The 18,754-nt window shown below is 46.8% G+C and overlaps 1 protein-coding gene and 1 pseudogene across 2 annotated transcripts in view; one reads left to right on the forward strand and one right to left on the reverse strand.

Annotated features, from left to right (window-relative positions):
* The window catches only part of kn (EBF transcription factor knot), a 273,091-nt gene that overhangs the window by 90,214 nt on the left and 164,123 nt on the right, over positions 1-18,754 (forward strand). The gene's annotated exons all lie outside the window — the stretch shown is intronic.
* On the reverse strand, positions 14,574-17,961 carry LOC144113348 (uncharacterized; annotated as a pseudogene).

The raw sequence follows: 18,754 nt of genomic DNA on the forward strand, positions 1-18,754 counted from the left end.
GCAGGTACTATAGGATTGCTTTGAGCTGTGCGGAATAGCCGTTAATTATTTTTCGAGTTTTTTCAGTGAATTCGTGTGAATTCGTGTTGGTTTCGACTGTCATCGGAGTAGTCTTCTATATGACTTTATCTGCCAGGGAGTTAATCTTTTGTTTAAATATCAACCGGTTTTCTTGGATAGATCGCCCTTGGAAACCTGCTTTAAAAGATGGAAAGAAGGAGTCAAACTCGGTGTTTATTGCTTCATGGTTGCCTTTATCGTCCTGTCTTTACCGGATTGTGGCGCGGATTTGAATTTAAATTAAAAACTGTGTGCATGACTTTACGGCCACTAATGGCACGCAAGTAATGGAGGAACTTTCGGTGTGGCTCGTTAATACTAAGCCTAAAATATTTGCAGTCTCTCTTACTTCACGCGTAGGTTCTAGTAAAATAGGGTAGATCGTTGGGCCAGTTGGTGTAGCGACATAATTAAAAAACTTTGCGCAGAATAACAGATATCAAGAAATTCCCTTGCGTCAGCTCGAATATCTATGAAGTGCACCAGGTTATGCCAGTAAATAGATAATTAAAATTTCCGAAGAGGAGATTGTGAGGGTTGGGATACTGCGAGGTTAATATAGGTAAGGCGGCGTTCAGCTGGCGGCAAAAACACACCCACCAATTCTGGACAAAAGAATTTTTGAGCGGGAAAAGATTTATGAGTGCATAATGTAAGATTTCATAATAGCAATCAATACATCCGCAGATCACCCGACAGCAGTCTTGTATTCTTTTTTCTATTCATGTTCTTGCTATTGTCAAAAGCGTTCCCCGTTGATTTTCTACGGTAGCCTTAATTGTTCTATGCGATCGCTGGAAACACTTTAGAAGGAAAATTTTGCTACATACCAGAATAATAGACCATTACCTTCAATATTTCCATAACAGTGTATTCCAATTTCCAACTTTTCAAATTTTTTGCTCCAGAAAGCTGGACTTGTGGGGGTGTTGTGTGGTGGCGTGTAGCAGACCCCCAACAGCACAGAATGTTGTGCAGCTCGACTGATGAGGCAAATTAATTCAAGGTGGGAGTAAATGTTCAGAGCTGCGCATGTTAAGTGGTTACTTGCCGCAATCAGAACACCTCCGCCACGTGCGTTTTTACGATCTGTACGAAAGAGAGGAAAATTTGGTAGATGGGCATGCGCCTCCTGGTGGCTGCTCGGTGGCTACGGCGCTCGGCTGCTGGCCCGAAATACGCGGGTTCGATCCAGGCTGCGACGGTCGAATTTCGATGGAGGCGAAATTCTCGAGGCCAGTGTACTGTGCGGTGTCAGTGCAACCCCAGGCGGTCAAAATTTTTGGAGGCCTTCACTACGGCGTCCCTCATGCTCGGGCGCTGACATTGACGCTACAACAGAGTGCTTTTTTTTTTATAGTCGCCTTTCTGGCGCGCAGTAAGATGCAATCCGTAGCGATGTTTACTCGGGTGCACTTGGGTTTAGCGGCGCCAATCTGACAGTGGCCTCGTCTGTTTAGTTGCTCACAACAGCTGCGCTTTCGCGTAGTGCGTGGGCCAAGGCTTTAATTTATGCCACCTGCGCATTCACATATTGCGTTAGCTACATTTAGCAGAAAACCCATTTGCGCATTACGTTCTCAAAACTGCATGCTTTCAGACTGTGATCGTCACGTCCCCGACGTGCCAACGGAAAAAGTGCAAATGCTGCGAGCATTTAAGCACCGCCAACTTTCAAGCCGAGCTGGTTGGCAGGAGATGGCTTTTTGCTGACATAAGTGAACCAAGAGGACCGTGCTGGATGCAGCTAAGTCAAATGCGATTAAAAAACAATGCAGCTAACATGATCACACGGGTTCCAGGCGTGCTGGTCACCAGAGCAGCCGACATCTTGGCGCTGCCGTCGACGCGTGACATGGGCGATGGAGGCACAGTGGTCACCACATGGCCGCGACGGGGGAAGCGCAGCCGGTCGATATCTTCCAGCGCGCCCGGCGGCCGCAATTCAATGCGGCTCGTCCTCGGCTCCCTGGGGAGCGCGTCGCTATACGGGGCTGTTGCTACAGTGGCGCCGGGAAAACGGCCCTTCTTGCACGGGAGTTTTGCTCCGGTGATTTCTTAGGTGGCATTTCCCCGTCCGCGCCAGGAAACATTTACGAGCGGAAGGAGCCCCGCTATGGCCTCTGCCGAAGGGTCGGCTGCTCTGCAGCTGGGGGGCGTGCATAATGCAGGCTTGTTTCGCACGTGAGATCAGCTTGGTGGCCGGCGACAGTCGCACCTCCTTGCCGCACTGATCGGAATCGTCATTCACTCTCGTCCTCAACGCGGAGGATGCAAGCTCGCGTCGCCTCCCTTCTCGGGGCAGTGCCTCACTTCAGTGCCTGCCCATCGCCATTGCTTAAGGAGACAATTAATTATAAAGCAGAAGAAAAAAAAACAACAGTCTTGCCAGTGAGATCCCAAACCACGGCCTCCAAAATTCGCGTCCGGAGCTCTACCACCTGAGCTACGGCGACGCCTGTCCGATATTCTGCTTTCGGCGGTATTTATGTTTTACGAGTAACCGAACATTGGGAGTGTTCACCAGCTCCACCCTCGCCCGTAGCAGCGGCGGACGCAGTACGTCCTGTATTGCTGCGAGTCTGGCGTGGACCGTCATCGAACGGCTAAGACTGAAGCTGGGCGAAAACCCTCTTATGCTGCCTGAATTAAATCCAGTTATGTTTTTCAATTTCTGGTGACCTCTTATATTGATCAATCAGCTGCCAAGAAATCACCTTTCATATGTGTGTATGTATTCGCAGCTCGACAAGCCGCACTCAGTCGTGCCTCTCGTTTGCGTCTGACTGACCTGATTATGCACACAGCACGCCTACAAGTCTGTTGATTACATGTTACTGCTACTTTTTGTTCTCCAAGAGCAGCACTCGTAGTGGATCACACAGTTGTTTTGTTTGTGCGCAAATAGGCACCGGCGTCAAGTTACGCGCAGAAACTTTTCACATTCTAATTTCGGAACTCAGGCGCGAGGTGGTTAGTTCAGTAAGGATCACATTTGAGCGTGCAATGTATATTCCCTCCTTGTATAGTAATACATAATATCATACTATACAACATAACACAACACAACCTGACTCAACACAACAAAGATAAATCATTTTGCTAATAACTTAAAGTATCGGAAAGACATCATTTCCAAGTCGCGATGAAAATACGTAAGCGTGGGAATAACATGCAGCAGAAAGTATTTCTTTTTCAGAAAAAAAAAAAGCTGTAACTGCTAAGTACAGCCTAATGCAAACAATCGGGCAATGGCTTCCCCATTGCTGTTTGACTTTGCGAGCGCGCTGTCGGCTCCGGTCCAAGGGGGCAGCTACTGCTGGCTTGATCGCATAACAGCACCACAGAGGCAGTGGTCGACAAAATCGCAAGAGAGAGAGAGAGAGAGAGAGGGTTTATTGATAGGAAAGGCAGAGAGGTTGGCCTGAAAAAAAAATATCTGGCCTGCTACTCTGTTCTGGGGGACGGGAAGAGGAGATAAAAGAAGGTCACGATGGGGGACGATGATGATGGGAGGAGGCAGATGAAAAACTACTTAAAAAAAAGGCACACTTTTTGACATCACAAACGCGAGACAAGGCCCGTGTCGCTCAAAAAGCGTGAGAGCGCTCGCGTTGCCTTTACAGTTCTAAAACTATCTGGCCAAGCGCCGAGGATCAAATCCTCAGAGAGGAGCGATGTGTCCATAGGCTTCAGAGCAGATGCGAGTATGAGTCTTTCACGTGCATACGCTGGACACGCCACTAAAACATGTTCTATAGTCTCTAGCACGCCACATCTGGTACATTCCGGGGAGTCCGCTTGTCCTATTAAGTGCAAGTATTTGCGCGTGAATGCCACGTTTAAACGTAGTCTACGGATAACGCATGCAATAGGGCGAGGTATTCCGCGAGGAACTGAAAAGGTCATCGTCGGATCTAGCCGTTTAAGGCGGATGTGGCGGGTGTCTGGCAGGGCCCAGTACCTAGCAAAAAGCAAGAGCATAGAGAAGCATGAAGGCAAAGAAATGCAACCAAAAACGTGATGCTGATATAAAAAAGACAAAACATACAAGAACACTGAATGAAGAATTAAAAGAAAATACAAGCCTAAATATGGTGGTAATCTGGAACAGGTTACTGCAAAAGAGGGGACATGGTCAACTGTTAAAAAGAACAGCATCTGCAATTGACCAGACGTATTGCGGTTCCACTACAAATCCTTACAAATTGTGCAACAAAAAATACAATCATAAATATTTTGGTAAGCGACAGCAACAGGTCGCAAAGCGCTCCTAAGTTTGCTCTTATAAGTTTTCATACCATTTCTCTAACTTGCCTCCAAGTGGCGCTGCTGCTTTTTCGTAAGTTGTAAGATCAGCAGTGGATGCCCAGGGCAAAACCACAAATGAAGAAGTACAGGGGGACATGGGCTGGGCACGTTTTGAAGCACAGGAAGAACCCCTGAGGAATTTGGAATATAACAGGTGTGCAGCTCAGGTATTTAATCCTTGTTCATAAAGAGCGTTGACTCGCTAGGACAAAAAAGGACGGGAAAAGACACTTAAGATCCGCCTTCAGTGTATGACGCGATAGCGTCAGCGGGCATCCTCCGCTTCGCAGTCATAGATCGCTGGTAGTCCTCATACCGCTCCTGGCGCAGCGGTTAAGCGATACGCTGCTTCTATGCGATGTCAGGTGCTGCCACCGGTGGGGCTTGTGCGACCCGAGCCACCAATCATTAATTTAACTGCCACCTGCCACGATGGTTAGATTCCTCACAATCCGATGGGCAGGTTGTGATGACGTCACAAGGTCACATCACCTAGGCGGTCCACCTGGCACCTTGGTTGCTTCTCTGGAGATTTCTCGTGGTTTTTTACTCACAGCCAACGACCACGGCGCTGGCTTTTCTGCGACACGGGGCCCTTAAGGTTATCGCGTTAACACCGACCGGTTAGCAATAAATGAAACCAGGACGGAGAAGCTTGAAACTAGACACAGAGGACAAGAACTAGACCAATTGAATGAAAAAAGCAGACTTAGGATTTGCATAAAAAATGCAAAAGGGATATCAGAAAGGAATTCTCTGATAACTCTTTGGAGCGAGATCAGGGTGTCTTAGAGCGCCCGATTACAAAAAGATATTGAACCAGATAGCAGACATGCATTGTGTGGTATATCCGTGGGAACAACCTAACTTATTTTGCTATAATGGGCCAGTACCCATCTAGATTGCCAGACAGGTTCAGTCACTCTCGTTGAGGCCCCAGGGTTTAGAGATTTGAAGAATGTGTAGTAGACATTGGCAAGAAGCGTTAAACGATTGGTCACTCAAGAGCAGGGCGATGACGTGACGATACAAGTTGATGAAAAATTTGCTAAACTAAGTTGTATTCGAAGAAAAAAATGACAATTTACAGGTAATATCGCTAAATATGCCGAGCATCGTGGCACCTGCCAGCACTCCACTGCAATGTGGACGCTCCTAACATCCATCCATTGCGTACCTTTGATGCAATGCACAGCAGGCAACGCTCACTACGCGCCGCAAAGGAGACGAAGGGAAGGGCCCCTCTCGAAATGCGAGCACGACAGAGGCCCGCTCTGTCCTTTCGTGGCCCCAGAAGAGCGTTCCACCTCACTGCTGCCGCTTACTGCTGGCAGGCTGCGAGACGCGGTGTCGGAAGACAGCATGGATCAGCTTCGCCAAGTAGCGACTCCTTCCCTGCGCCGCCATGCATCCGACAAGTGCGTTGGAAGAGAGCCAGGCATAAAGCGAAACGTGAACTTTATTTGCGTGTTGTTTTGCCGCAAACGGTGCGGGCGGCCAGAGTGCGGTGGCCCATTTCCCGGGCGGTTTCCTGCATTGCTGCAGTTCAAGCCATTTTCAATGCGTGTCGCCCCTTGCGGCCACAGAACTGTGCAATTCTCGGTCGTTTGTAGCCGCACATGCCTGACATAAGTAGGCGCAGAAAAGGGGACGAGACAATGCCAGCTCTACTCATAAGGGGTCAGCGTTGAAAACATACAATTAAGGCTGCCGTCGTCTCGGCAAGCAATTTCGGATCACGGAAGATGCACGACCCGTGAACATAACCAATAATGCTGTCGAAATGGGCGATTTTAAACGACTGACGAAATCGGGCTCGGCCCTAAAGGATAGCCGTGACCATTGCATATAAGTCTTTTTTTGCTGCCGAGACACACGTCTTAGGCATACATCTAAGATTAAGACACATTGCAGCGCCACCTTTCACAACAAGTTTGCTTGATTATGCCGAAAAATCAATGGTTTTCATCACAAAAGGATGGGCCGACTGAAAAAACGTGAGACTGGCAGGAAGGCGTAGAGTACGAACGACATTCCGGTGTCGTGAGGTAAACTTAACGCATGTTGACTCTCTCATTTTCTAATGGAACTGCTGCAGTGTGAGCAGAGAAAGCACAGCGAAAAGGAAGCTCGAAAAAAAAAAACACTTCTGCTCCTCTTTCAAACAAATCAGCCGCATATTATATTTCTTGCTATCGTGCTCCAGACTGCGACACATCATTTGTTAATGAGCTTTGCTCAATACTACTGGACTAACAAACCCATATTCCCCATCTAACTTAGTTACTATGCGGCGACTTCAGCTTTCCGGATAGTAATTCGTTCAACTTATGCGCGCGTACTGACCATTCGAGGGAATTTCTAAACTTACCCCTTACTTTTAACTTTACTAAAGAGTTGATCGACATACCAACTCGCCTAAACAAAACAGTCGTGCCTCGTAAATATGTACACTTTGGTTCTCGAGCAAAACTGTCCATAATGCAAGTAGTCCGTAGTAACGAATAGCGAAGAAAAAGAAAACAAAACACGTTGTGATTAAGGCCTGCTTCTGGGCATACTGGTGCCTTGCGAAGTTTAGACGTAATTTTCGGAGCTACAGACCTATTATATATATATACATGGTCATCAGTGTGCTTAAAATAATGTCCTGCAGCTTTACGCACCTAGTGGTCTATGATATGCTTGAAGGCGTCTCGGGGCTAAACGACCTCATTACTGCTACCACTGCTGCTCAAATCTCACGAGCCGATCCTATATATCAGTACACAGTCGGCCGACGACTGCTGAATGCAGCTTTGTATGTGGCGACACAAGCTGTAGAGAGAGAGTTCATCGCAGTCATTAATGCAGTATGGAAAATAGCTAGGCGTGTCAATTGGGCAGCTTCGTACTGTAAAGTATGAAGCAACAAAAGAAAAGGGCCATCACTCAGCCATTCCCACTTTTTCATTGCATTCCATGGATGTCCTACGCTCAAAATGTGGAAATCAAAACACGTTCGTCGGGGCACTAGAGAGTTTGTCCTCATCTCCGTCCATATTACCGAGACAATCCTATTGGGCACTGAATTTTTGCCCGGTCCATTGTCCGGACAGCGAGTTTCCATACAAACGAGGCGGAAATACAGTGAAAAAGTTGGTCCGCATAAAGCTGCCCATAATTATTAGCGGCGGTCGTAATAAAGAATGTACTCTTGATCTTGTTCTTACTTGAGACCCTGAAAGTATCCAGCCATTATCATGTATGGCCGGCTTTAGCGATCATTTTACCTTGTTGTTGGACTTATCCACGCCCATCGCCACTCGACAGCCATCAGTAACGTACATTCGCTACTGTAATAAGGCCGACATTCTAAGTATTACCACTGAGTTAGACTAGTTCCTCCACCACTTCGCATGTCCTCCTCTGCAAGACCCGTTCATGAAAACTATTTGCCTTTCAAACACAAGTTAAATCATTCATCAGTCCATATGTGCCCCTTGTATGCATTGGAGGCGATGCCAGGAAACTACGGTTTTTCAACGCCCTCAGAACCTGGACCTGCTGGACATCATTCGCTACAATCCTAAGGAATTATTGGGAACTTGTAACACAGGCAATAAGTCTACGCATCGCATCTCTTGGCGACGGTTCTCAGGTCTCATCAGGCGAACGTAGTGTCGTAATGAACTCTTACTTCTGCTCAGTTTTCACCTCAAACATCCTTCCTGTATCCAAGTTTTCATTTTCGCAAATTCTGCCTGTTACTACAACTGCCTACGAAATTGCAAGCCCCAGGACCAGATAAAACACCAGTTAAGATGCTGATATGCAGCGAGGAAATGTCCAGACAAACTTAGAAAATAATCTTCGAGCAGTCTATTGGAACTAGCTCAATTCCGGATGACTGGAAGTTGAACAGTTCCGGTCTTTAAAGCAGCCAACCGTCAAGATCCGTCTGATTACATTAACATGCATTGCATGCAAACTACTAGAACATATTCACCAAGCTCATCTCACCTTGATTGCAATTTCTTCCTTTTTTCCAACCAGCATGGCGCCCGATCCGGGTACTCATGCGAAACCCAACTATTCGAGTTCGCTGCCGTGCTCAGCCTAGATTCTTCTTGTCAGACAGACGTCATTCTATGTCTGGAGTCTGTATTTCTCGAAAGTCTTTGATCGTGTGCCCCACCGACGACTCTGAGCCAAACTCTCATGCTCGCGCCTCGATCCCCTCATATTATCAAGGATTCGTTGTTGTTTAACTGATTGCTCTTAATTCACTGTTATCGATGATGACCATTCTCCCATAACAAAAGTAATCTCTGGTGTCCCGCAGGGCTCAGCTCCATCCAGTTCCGTTTTTAATCTTCATAAACGATGTTCCTTCGACATTTCATCGACAATTCGTCTTTTCGCAGATGAGTGCCTCTTGTACAGTCGTTTAACTACCAACAATCATAAGATATTGCTTCAAAGTGACCTTAACAGAATTGAAAACTGGTGTTCCACATGGCTAATGACGCTCAACGTATCCAAGTGCAAATGCATGGAGGTAACAGGCAAGCGCACTAACATCAATTACGCGTATTCATTGACTTCAACCCCCTTACACAAATTAAATCGTAACGGTATCTGGGAATCCATATCACCAATAATCTCACCTGGTCGGAGCACATCACGAAGGTTGCTGCTGACACATCGAAATCACTCGGTTTTAGCAGGCGGCGCCTCAGTTGCTCCTCTTCTTCCATTCGCAGCCTATAGCCTTCAAAACTTTCGCCCGCACCAAACTACAGTTTCCTTTCCCAATTTGAAACCCACATCTAGCCTTTTTAATTGACAGTCTAGAAGCCGTCCAAAAGCGTGCAGCCCGCTTTATTACCTCCGACTATGACGCCCGGTCCAGCATTGCCAGTACCATATTATCTGCCGACATCGAGCGTCTCTCGCATAGGCGCAAGATCGCTCGTTTACCGTTGTTCCATGAATTGTTTTCCCCAATTTTTCATTCTGCTTCCTCCCCTCCGAACTCCATGCGCAATTTAAGACTCCGTGGCTCCTCTAACGCATTTAACACGTCATCTATGCCTCTTGCCATTGAAGGATGTAATTCATTACCTGAATGCGTTGTAATTAGAATGAGATGCTTTGAAATCCCGGCAAATTCTGTCTGCATACTTAAAATCCTCAAGTGGGCAATTGCTGCCTTTGCGTTTTATTTCTATGTTCTCACTGTATGCTTCACTGCACCTGTCTGACTTATACACATATATTTCCCTTCTTTCACTTGTATTCTGCCTACCAAAGAAGGCTCCACCGTTTTTCACCTAAAATGCAATATGTTATTTCGATGCCCCCCCCCCCCCCCGTCCTTCTATGTAATACCCCTGGCAGGGGTCTTTAATGGGGGTAATAAATGACAAAGGATGATGGTGGGACGCAGCTAATAAAATTAACAACGGCCTGCTGCATTTCTTCATTATTAAGAGCGTTAACTTTTGCGAAAAAGAAGTCGCTTACGCCAGACTATGCCACTAACAAGATGTGTGACAAATGAAGGTGTCATTAGTATGGAGGTGCAGAAGTCTTTTTAAAGGGACTATGCAACGAATAAAAAGTCACTTGAAAATGTTTTCAATGCTTAGAAATGATGCTAAGAAGCATTCACACCAAGTATGAGTCTTCAGAACTGAGCCGGCAATTTATTATGAACTTATAAAAACCGTGTTTTTCAAAATTCGCGGGCCGATTGGTGTGCTCGTAGTGACCGATTTTGGAACTAGAATCGTGGAACAAAGACGTCACTGTACCATGACGTCGCCAGGCCACCACACGCTCTCATTCGCTGGAGCCACGGCAGCCACGACGTCACGGGCACACTTCCGGTAGCCGTGAAAATCGTCTGCTCGTGCCGCCGCGCGACCCTCTCGCGCAAGCGCGAGCCAGGGCATTGCCTTCGCGCATATGGTTTCAATTTTCCTCTGCCGCCTCCTTCTGTCGGGAGTTCCGGAGCCACTCGCACGGCTCTTCGTGCGCACGCATAGGGCTCGATGCCCACCGCGGCCGTAAAAGCGAGCAGTCGCACCTCGAGGTCCGGGTTTATTACTGGTAATTACCACAGGTGACAAGCAAATAAACCCGACGCGCACCGCAATCCAGGAAGGAGAAGAGATCGGAGATGCCGCCACTCCGCCGACGCTGCTGCTGGGGGGGGGGGGGGGGGGGGGAGGGGGGGGCTATAGAGCGACAACCGGAAGTTGCAAAATAAACGTCAGCAGATGACGTATTCACAGGCGGGGCCCAGTCCCAGAGCTGTTCTCTTTATTTTTTTCTGGTGCTCCTCGTGTACGAGTTGAGGGGGGAGAGGTGGAGCGTAATTTTTAATCGTCTATATCTTCGCTGTTATTGATGCTAGATCAAAAATTCTTGCACTGGGGTGACGAGTGATCGAATGCCTATCTCTCGTCTGCTTTACGTAATCTCAATAAATTTATTGCATAGTCCCTTTAAAGACCAACATAGGAACTATCAGGCCTGTTTCACAGGATACACTGATTAATTTGTTGAAACGAAGAGCGTTTTCGTTATTGCCACAGTGAGTGCCGTTTTTGCAGAAAATACATTGCAAGGGACATGCAGAACTAAGTCACGCAAAATATCAAAGAGCAGCATCCAAAAATGAGACCGAGATTGAAAACAAACGTATACTTGGACTGCTTAACATTAACGTAACTCGGGTGACAAAGAAACGAAACCAAGCAAATATGGGTCAGTCTCAGTTATCACACGATGAACTTCACATGTTTCGCACACAGGAGAAGGCTCCAGTTTGTGCCTGTTTTACAAAATTTATTTCACTAGCCCTTTACTGAAAAGCGAATATGTTTCTTACTTATAAACATGTGTCGATCACACACAAAGTTAGTGCCCCATATTGACGTACAGATCTGTTTTTTCACTCTTTCTTGCGAAGAACTATAACAGATTGGAACCACCTGCCCCCTCCATTGTCTGCATTGAAAATCCTATGGCCTTCAAAGATGCCATTTCCTGGCTGCATAACCTATTCATTTATTTTATTTTTATGCTGTGGCCGGAACATAGTTTTTGGAAGCTCCGCATCATATCTTCAGTGCACGCATGTGCTTTGTCATCCCCTCCCCTAAGATTACTTTGCATCTTCAGATTTGTTTTCGTTCAACCCTTGTACCCACCCCCTCTGTAAAGCCTCATAGGCCTTGACGGTAAATAAATAAAACGTACTCACGAGTTCCGCGAACCCCACGCTCACACACACACGGCACGAATGCCTACCTGAGCGAACCTGCTGCATCTCGTCATGTTCTTGAAAAACATGCCAGGGCGGTTTCGAAGCCACTAGCTGCACGTAGACAGTAATGAACCAGAAGTCGCTCTACGCCATCGCCGCCGCGCACACACTGTGGCAATCCGGCAATACACGCGAGCAACAGTCATGTTTGCGTCGTCACGCGATGAAATGAACGGCGGCGCAAACAGACACTGACAAGAAAGAGAGACCACATGCGCACGCGCACGATGTTTATCTGCATGAATGCTTCATGTGTGGGTCAAGTGGGTTCATCTGAGCGGTGTCATGTGTTCCGAAAGCTGCTCGAGGCAGAGGGCCCGGGATTTTTCGTATTCTCGGAAAGAATCTCCTCAAAATAGAGCACAGAAGCTGGTCATGAGAGGCAGCTGGAGAAGCCCTCATTGGCATATATAGCCGTCGTGTCCATGTTGACCAGTGTCAATTTTTAAGATCTGAAGCTCCGAAAAGACTTTTACGTGCCGTTCGGCTTTGAAGCACGTCTTTCAACTGCCAAAAAAAGGAGACGGTCGGACGTCAAGACGTCTTTGTAGCGATTTCTCCCCAATTAAATGTCTTGGGTAAGGAACTTAGCTGTTTTATTGTAATAATCAGGAGTCCACAATGAGTGTGTGCTTCATGCCCGTATTCACTCGTGATCCCTGAAGCTGCCATAATGGCGATAATGCTTTCTCTATTTCGCGGAATGATTAAGTGTCACTATAAAACCGTGGAGTTATGGAATAATTTCTGATTTTTGTCGTATATCGGTCTTTAACCATTTCATTTTAGCAACAGGTCATTTCTGCCGGAGCATCACCCACGGCTTAATCAGTATTTTCGAAAATAAAAAAAAAACGGCCATCTAGTGCTTACCCATTAGCGTGTTCAGACACGTACTTAGAAAATAGCGAGAGCGAGACAGGAGGCGCCCTGGCAGCAACGATCATAACTAAAAAAAAATCAGTGTTGCAACAATCCGCTAAAAATAAAGCTATTGGTCATAAGTATAAAAACTATTCTGCCCTAATCTGGCGCACTGAAAACCTCTCCGATTTGCTACTCGTTTTCTGATTTTACATAGAGCAGACGCATTTGTCACAACTCTATAAAGCAAAACTGCATACATCGTTCGTACTGGTCAGCTTTCTTATAAGTAAGCCACCAAGCACTTCGTCAATAGAGTTATATATTTATTTGAGCAAATAAAACAGCCACATGGTCATTTTTAGACAATAAGTGTGACTAAGACGTAAAGGCAACAAACATTGTGTGACATAGCAAGTGAATCCTAGATGAATGTCGCGAAAATTAAAGTAAATAAACAAAATAGCAAGAAATGTAAGTAATATACGAGGGCGCTGAAACACAGGCATCGCTATACATATAAATGTTCTGCTGCCAAAATGAGCAAAAGTGACGGCCATGCACGTTTTCATCGTCACCTGTAACATTTAAACACGAAGGTTCGTGTAACAAGCGTAGCGTCGCCACCGTAGTCACCCCACTCGATGCAGGAACTGCACACACTCTCAGCACTGCACCAGCTACGATTAGCACTGCACCCCTCGAAACTCTGTAGTGGCCCTTCTGTTTCCTTCAGCTGACCATAATAAATGACAGTGCGGAAAGCTGCTTCGACCGTGCCAGTCAAGGCGCCGATTAAGGTCGTGCAGACGCCTCAGCGCAGGGCTACAGCCAAGAGGCGCTTGACTGCTCCCGGAGGAGCATGCGCAGTGGGCTTTGTGATATCAGTCGACAAACTTTGTTTCTAGCATTCCCATGGTGAGTTACGCGCAACGTTCTTAGACAGTTTCAGTTTCGCAGCTCCCTATACTCGCCGCTTGCTGGCGTGCCTATCGTGGACGTCGCTGGAACTAACGGCGCTGCAGTCGTGATTTTCTACACATCCAGCTACACCCTCGTAAAGACGAGCGGCACCGTGCCAATTCCTGCAGGTAAATTAATTTTTTTCCCACGTGATCAATCAAGAATATGGCATATGCGGTTGGTACGTGGCGAAAAGCTGTTCCGCTTGGAGGGCACAAGGGTGCAACCACTGGGTTTGGGGCGAACGATATCTGAACGAGGCACTAGACAAAGCGTGCTTCGCCTTTTAGGTGTCTATCGTCCCAACTTCTCGTGTGTGTCACTATATGTATGCTCTTTTTGGCGATTATAGCACTTCACACCAATCAGAATTGATGAAACACGTTTCAGTCAGCAAGTATTAACTGTGTTCTGAACGCCCTATCATACACCGTGCAGCTGTATCTGTACGGCGAAAGAATCTTCTGTTTCTTGTGTTCATTGGGTTCGAATAATTGAACTTGACTTGAACAAGGTAGGACAAGCTTGTTTAAATATTTTATTGCACAGTTCTTTTTTCGGCACTTTCTTCGTTGAACTGCGGCGTTTAAATACAGTTTATCGGTCAAACACCTTGCTGCAAAAAGCATTCCATTTATGGGTGCTTAAAGCAGTTTTGCTCTCTGTTTCGCTGACTGCACTTGAGCAGTTACCAACATTTCAGAGTTCATTTTACTTGAAAAAAAACTGCATCCTCATGCTAATGTAAAACTTGATCACTTCAGCAGTGAGCTCCTGGCAGGGAACATCACAACCTACTGCAGGCACAGAGCTTGTCTTCAAGCTTGTCTAGTACCTCCCTGAACAGGTGACCAAATACAACGCGTTTTTCAAGGGCTTTGTGAACAATGCTCTACTTTATGAATGTATACAGCCTTAGCGACGGCTCGCGAAGGCATCCTGGCTTGAACGACCTCAGGTCAGTCAAGTGCCCCTGGGCAACATCGGGCTGGCGTGTTCAGGAGCAGCCGTCAGCGTGACCTGGCAACCCTTACAATGAATTGCCTTAGTTATCTTCTTACGCGCATATCCTGCTAAGTAATATACAACCATAGACAACCATTTCTTCTGGTCCGGCTCTCTCATATCCATGGTCGCCCAGGTCATCACTTTCACCCGAAAGATAGCTGATGCTAAGAAGCTTCTTGCATAGTTTTTCTTCCACAGAATTTCTGAGCTCCGCAGCATGCCTTTGCTTTTTCTCCGAGGCTGTCATGCAGTGACACGAGGGCACTTTTAGCGGCTCCAGAACAGTTCCCTTTCACTGCATTCTTCACAGGAGTGAACAGGGACAAAAGCCTATAAATATGGCTGAACTGTATGATCGTGGGATGGTCATCATTGCTGTGAAAAGAGCGAAAAATGCCAAAGAATCTCTGAAAAAGAAGAAGAAAGCAGGCTAAAAGTTTGTTAGTAACTGCACCCATTTACAACTATTTTTTTTCTTTAGAACAGGCTACCGCTTATACTCTGCTGCTTCGAGAAAATTGCGCTTTTTAGAACAGGCTGACGCTTATCCAGTGAACATTAAAACTCCTGTGGATGTCTTACGGACGCTGAGAACGTCCGCAGAATGTCGAAGGGAGTTCCAGTGCCCATTAGCTTATACTGTGCTGCTTCAACAAAATTGAGCTATGGTCACCATTTCATCATTATGCACGCGTGTTACCTCCAAGGGATCTTGGTTCAGCTTGGCCGTCAGCAAATAAGGCACACCTGCTTTGTGCAGCTCATCAGTTATGTCTAAAGGTGACTCGTAGACAATTCTGTCGTTTGCTGTTAAGCAAATAGGAGCATGTTTCTATGTTGGTGGTTGTGCTCTGTTTCATCAAGTAGATGGACGAAGTCCTTGATGACCTGCCCGAAGGATACAATGGTTACTGAGTCAAACCCTTGAGAAGCAACAGTGTATATCACGATGAAAAACAACTCAGAGCCCTCCGACTGACATCACATTAACGAAAAGTACCTGAATCATCGGTGAGTTCCCTCAGATCCCTATCCGCAGGGTGTTTCGCGTTCAGTGCGTCGAAAAGATCGTTCATTCTTCTCGCGAAGGCCTCTGTTCCCTCCGTGTGAACGAGTCCTTCAATACCCTCTGCCTTGTAGACCTACTGCAGGCCAATGGCCGTTCTCCGACGGAATAGCTGCTGGGAAAGTAGTGTTTGAGGACACCACTCCCAACGTCAAAAACGTTGAAATTTTTTAACCTTTGTGCATGTTCCCCTTGTAGCTAACCTGCACAGCAAGCCGCACGTTTATTCTCTGCAGGTTTGTCGGTTGCTGTGAGTTTATAGACGACCTTTAGGCGCTTCTTCTTTTCTCTCTCGAAGTTCAGTTGATAGCGACTGAAGTCAGTCGTGTAGTCTCCAGCCTAGAAGTACTGTTTAAGAAAAAAGTCGCGAATAGAAATTATCATGTCATTACCTTAAAAGAGCAGCGACCCTAAATTTTATTCGTGTGTTACTTACTTGGTATGAGGTCCTGCATATGCTGCACATTAGAAAACATCGACAGCCGCGTGAATTGCGCCAAGATGCTGTTTCAGTTTTCGTTTTAAACAACCGAACGAGGGCAGTGAGTTAACAGACGTTTTGAGGTCGAGACATGAAAAAACTGCAGTGTGGTCGCTACATGAACTTTTGCGCAAGCTTCCTCAAGAGTTGGAATTCCAAAAAAAATGAATAAACAGCGATTATATCGCAGTTTTTGCATCACCCACGTGACCTCAAATCGTCTGCTTGTTCGGCTGTTGAAACGAAACCGAAACTGCGTGAGAGACAAAATCAATCACAGATTATTGAGCTGGGGTAGATGAATGTCATGTCATGGCTCATGTATACTAGTGTCTTGCGCATCATTCTGAAGAAAAAAAAACATTCAACTAAAAAAATTGCTTTCTCTACTTCAGCTGACCCATTGTTAATGGAAGTGTGTTACTTGATGCATACCTGGCATCTTTGCTTCAGCAGATGGTTCCGCACACATATGACGACGTGAGGAATGTCACACGTAAAATGAAGGTACTTCCCCTCAGGTAGACAAGGATGTTCAATCTTGTGACAAAGGGATGAAATGTTGCCACTGATTCCCACGTGCTGCCACACTGAACGGTTATTAGCAGCACCATCGCTGACCACCGATATGACAGCCACTCCACACTTGTGCAGTTGGATAACTGCTTCCAACACAAGTTGCGCCAGAATGTTTCCAGGTGTAACTACTTTCGTGGCAAAGGTCGGAATAGGTTGCACCCAGTTTTCAAGCACAGGCACAAACATAAGAGAAAGAGCGTGGTCCGCAATCTCTGTGCTTCCTTCTGAAATGTCATCGTATAATCGACAAAGCCGCCAATCTTATATGTCGACTTGCTTAAGTTGTACGCCTGGCGCAGTTTTATTTCATCTTATATCAGAGTGCCAAATCCCTGACCACCAATTATCCCACCTAAGTGCTTTTCTAATGCTTCCAAACAAATGGAGTTGAACCCAAACTTGCAAGGTATGCCTTTAAGGACTTGAGTTAGACGACTCATAGAGGGAATGTCATAAATAAGCCCGTAAGCTCGTGACCTGGCTATCCTCAGCATTAAACAGTTTAACAACCACACAGCATTGTAGCGCATGCCACATGTTGACTTTGACTTTTAGCTGCTTTAATGATCTCATGAACGCCAGGCGCTACAAAGGTGGGAGATCAACTAGTGCTCTTTCAATTCCTTAATCCGTAACCTTTGAGAGCGCCGCTTTCAGTGCCACGACCTCGCTCTGTTTTTTCTCCCGCGCGGCAGTTGCTTGCCAAGCTTTCGTCTTCAATCTCTGCAGCTTCTGGCCCTTCTTAGGTGCTGCCGTTTTCTTCCTCGCGCGCACCTGTCTTCGTAAACGCAAGCAACGGGCACAGATTAGCTGCTTCGAAAAAAAAAACATAACAGTGTTTGTGCTGAACAGCTTCCGACGTCGTCGGCTCTTCATCAAGATTTGTATTTACTCCTGCACAGATATTTAAGCCATCTGTTTCCATCAGAATGTTTTCAAGGTCAGTGACGGAGGCTGCAATTTGGAACAGGTGCTTGTACAGCTTGTTGTAGCCGTTCACGAAGGAACTACCACCGTTTTCTACGACAACAGCCTTGGGAACCACTAGGCTTCTTGCCGCTAGCTTTCTGCAGTAGAAAACTGCCCACACCTTGCCAGTTATTTCGTCCTGTATAATTTCATGTTGCCAGTCCGTTGATGGTAGAGTCTGAGTCGCCAGGTCACCAATCGTCCGTGCTGTCGACGTAGTACTGGTGTCCGCCGAGCGGGAAAGAGGCATACCAGCTCATCCGGGATGACTGCCTCTACGCAAGGCTCGCCCGAGGAGGACGTACTGTCGCTGCAAGGATCTTCACACTTGCCAGTCTGCATGTCAGCACGCGTTTTTGATGACTTGCGCCTGTATTTCACAATTTTTGGTTTTGAGAATTGATCTGGAAGGCCGGGAAAGAGTCGAGGGACGGCACCGGGCGCTAGCGCCCAGTTCCCACGGAGAATTCGGACCTCTCGCCCGTTCACAACGGGCTGGTACCCCTTGATAATGTCTTCATGCTGAAAATGACGATCACATATCTTAGGCGTGTGAGAGAGCCGCCTGTCCTTGCGATTCAACATCTGCTCCCGTCTTTTAAATTCGCTTTGATCGCGAGGCGGTTTGAAAAAATGATGATCGGTGGCATCGTTTCTATTGCCGCTTGCGCAGCCGGTTGCAAAGCAGGATGGCATGTTTACCTCTCGCTTGAAGTCACCAAGTGCACATATTTCCCCACAAACACGTTTTACCACACTAACAGCACCATATTACACGAAAAACCAGCTTGAAAATCTGACTAGCCTGTCGTAACGGCAGCGAGCGAAACTCCCGCGACAGCAGACGATGTAGAGAAGCTCGAGTGCAGCGCCACTAGTTCCCGCGACCGCCATTTTAGCCACCTCCCGAGCGGAGCTGCGAAACTCTCTAAGAACGTTGAGTTACGCGGCCGACGCCTGTCCACAGACGCCGGTGTGGTCGGGCTGTTTCTCCTCACTGCCAGTTTCTTATACCGCACAGGTGTTATTTTCCTGGAAGGTAAAGTCCTCACCAGAGAGACGGCTAGTGCACCAGTGTACATATATTGGAATTTTCGCAACCACTCACTCGCACACAACGCACCACTGCCTTCCC

This window comes from Amblyomma americanum, chromosome 1, assembly GCF_052857255.1.
Source record: "Amblyomma americanum isolate KBUSLIRL-KWMA chromosome 1, ASM5285725v1, whole genome shotgun sequence".
NCBI lineage: Eukaryota > Metazoa > Arthropoda > Arachnida > Ixodida > Ixodidae > Amblyomma > Amblyomma americanum.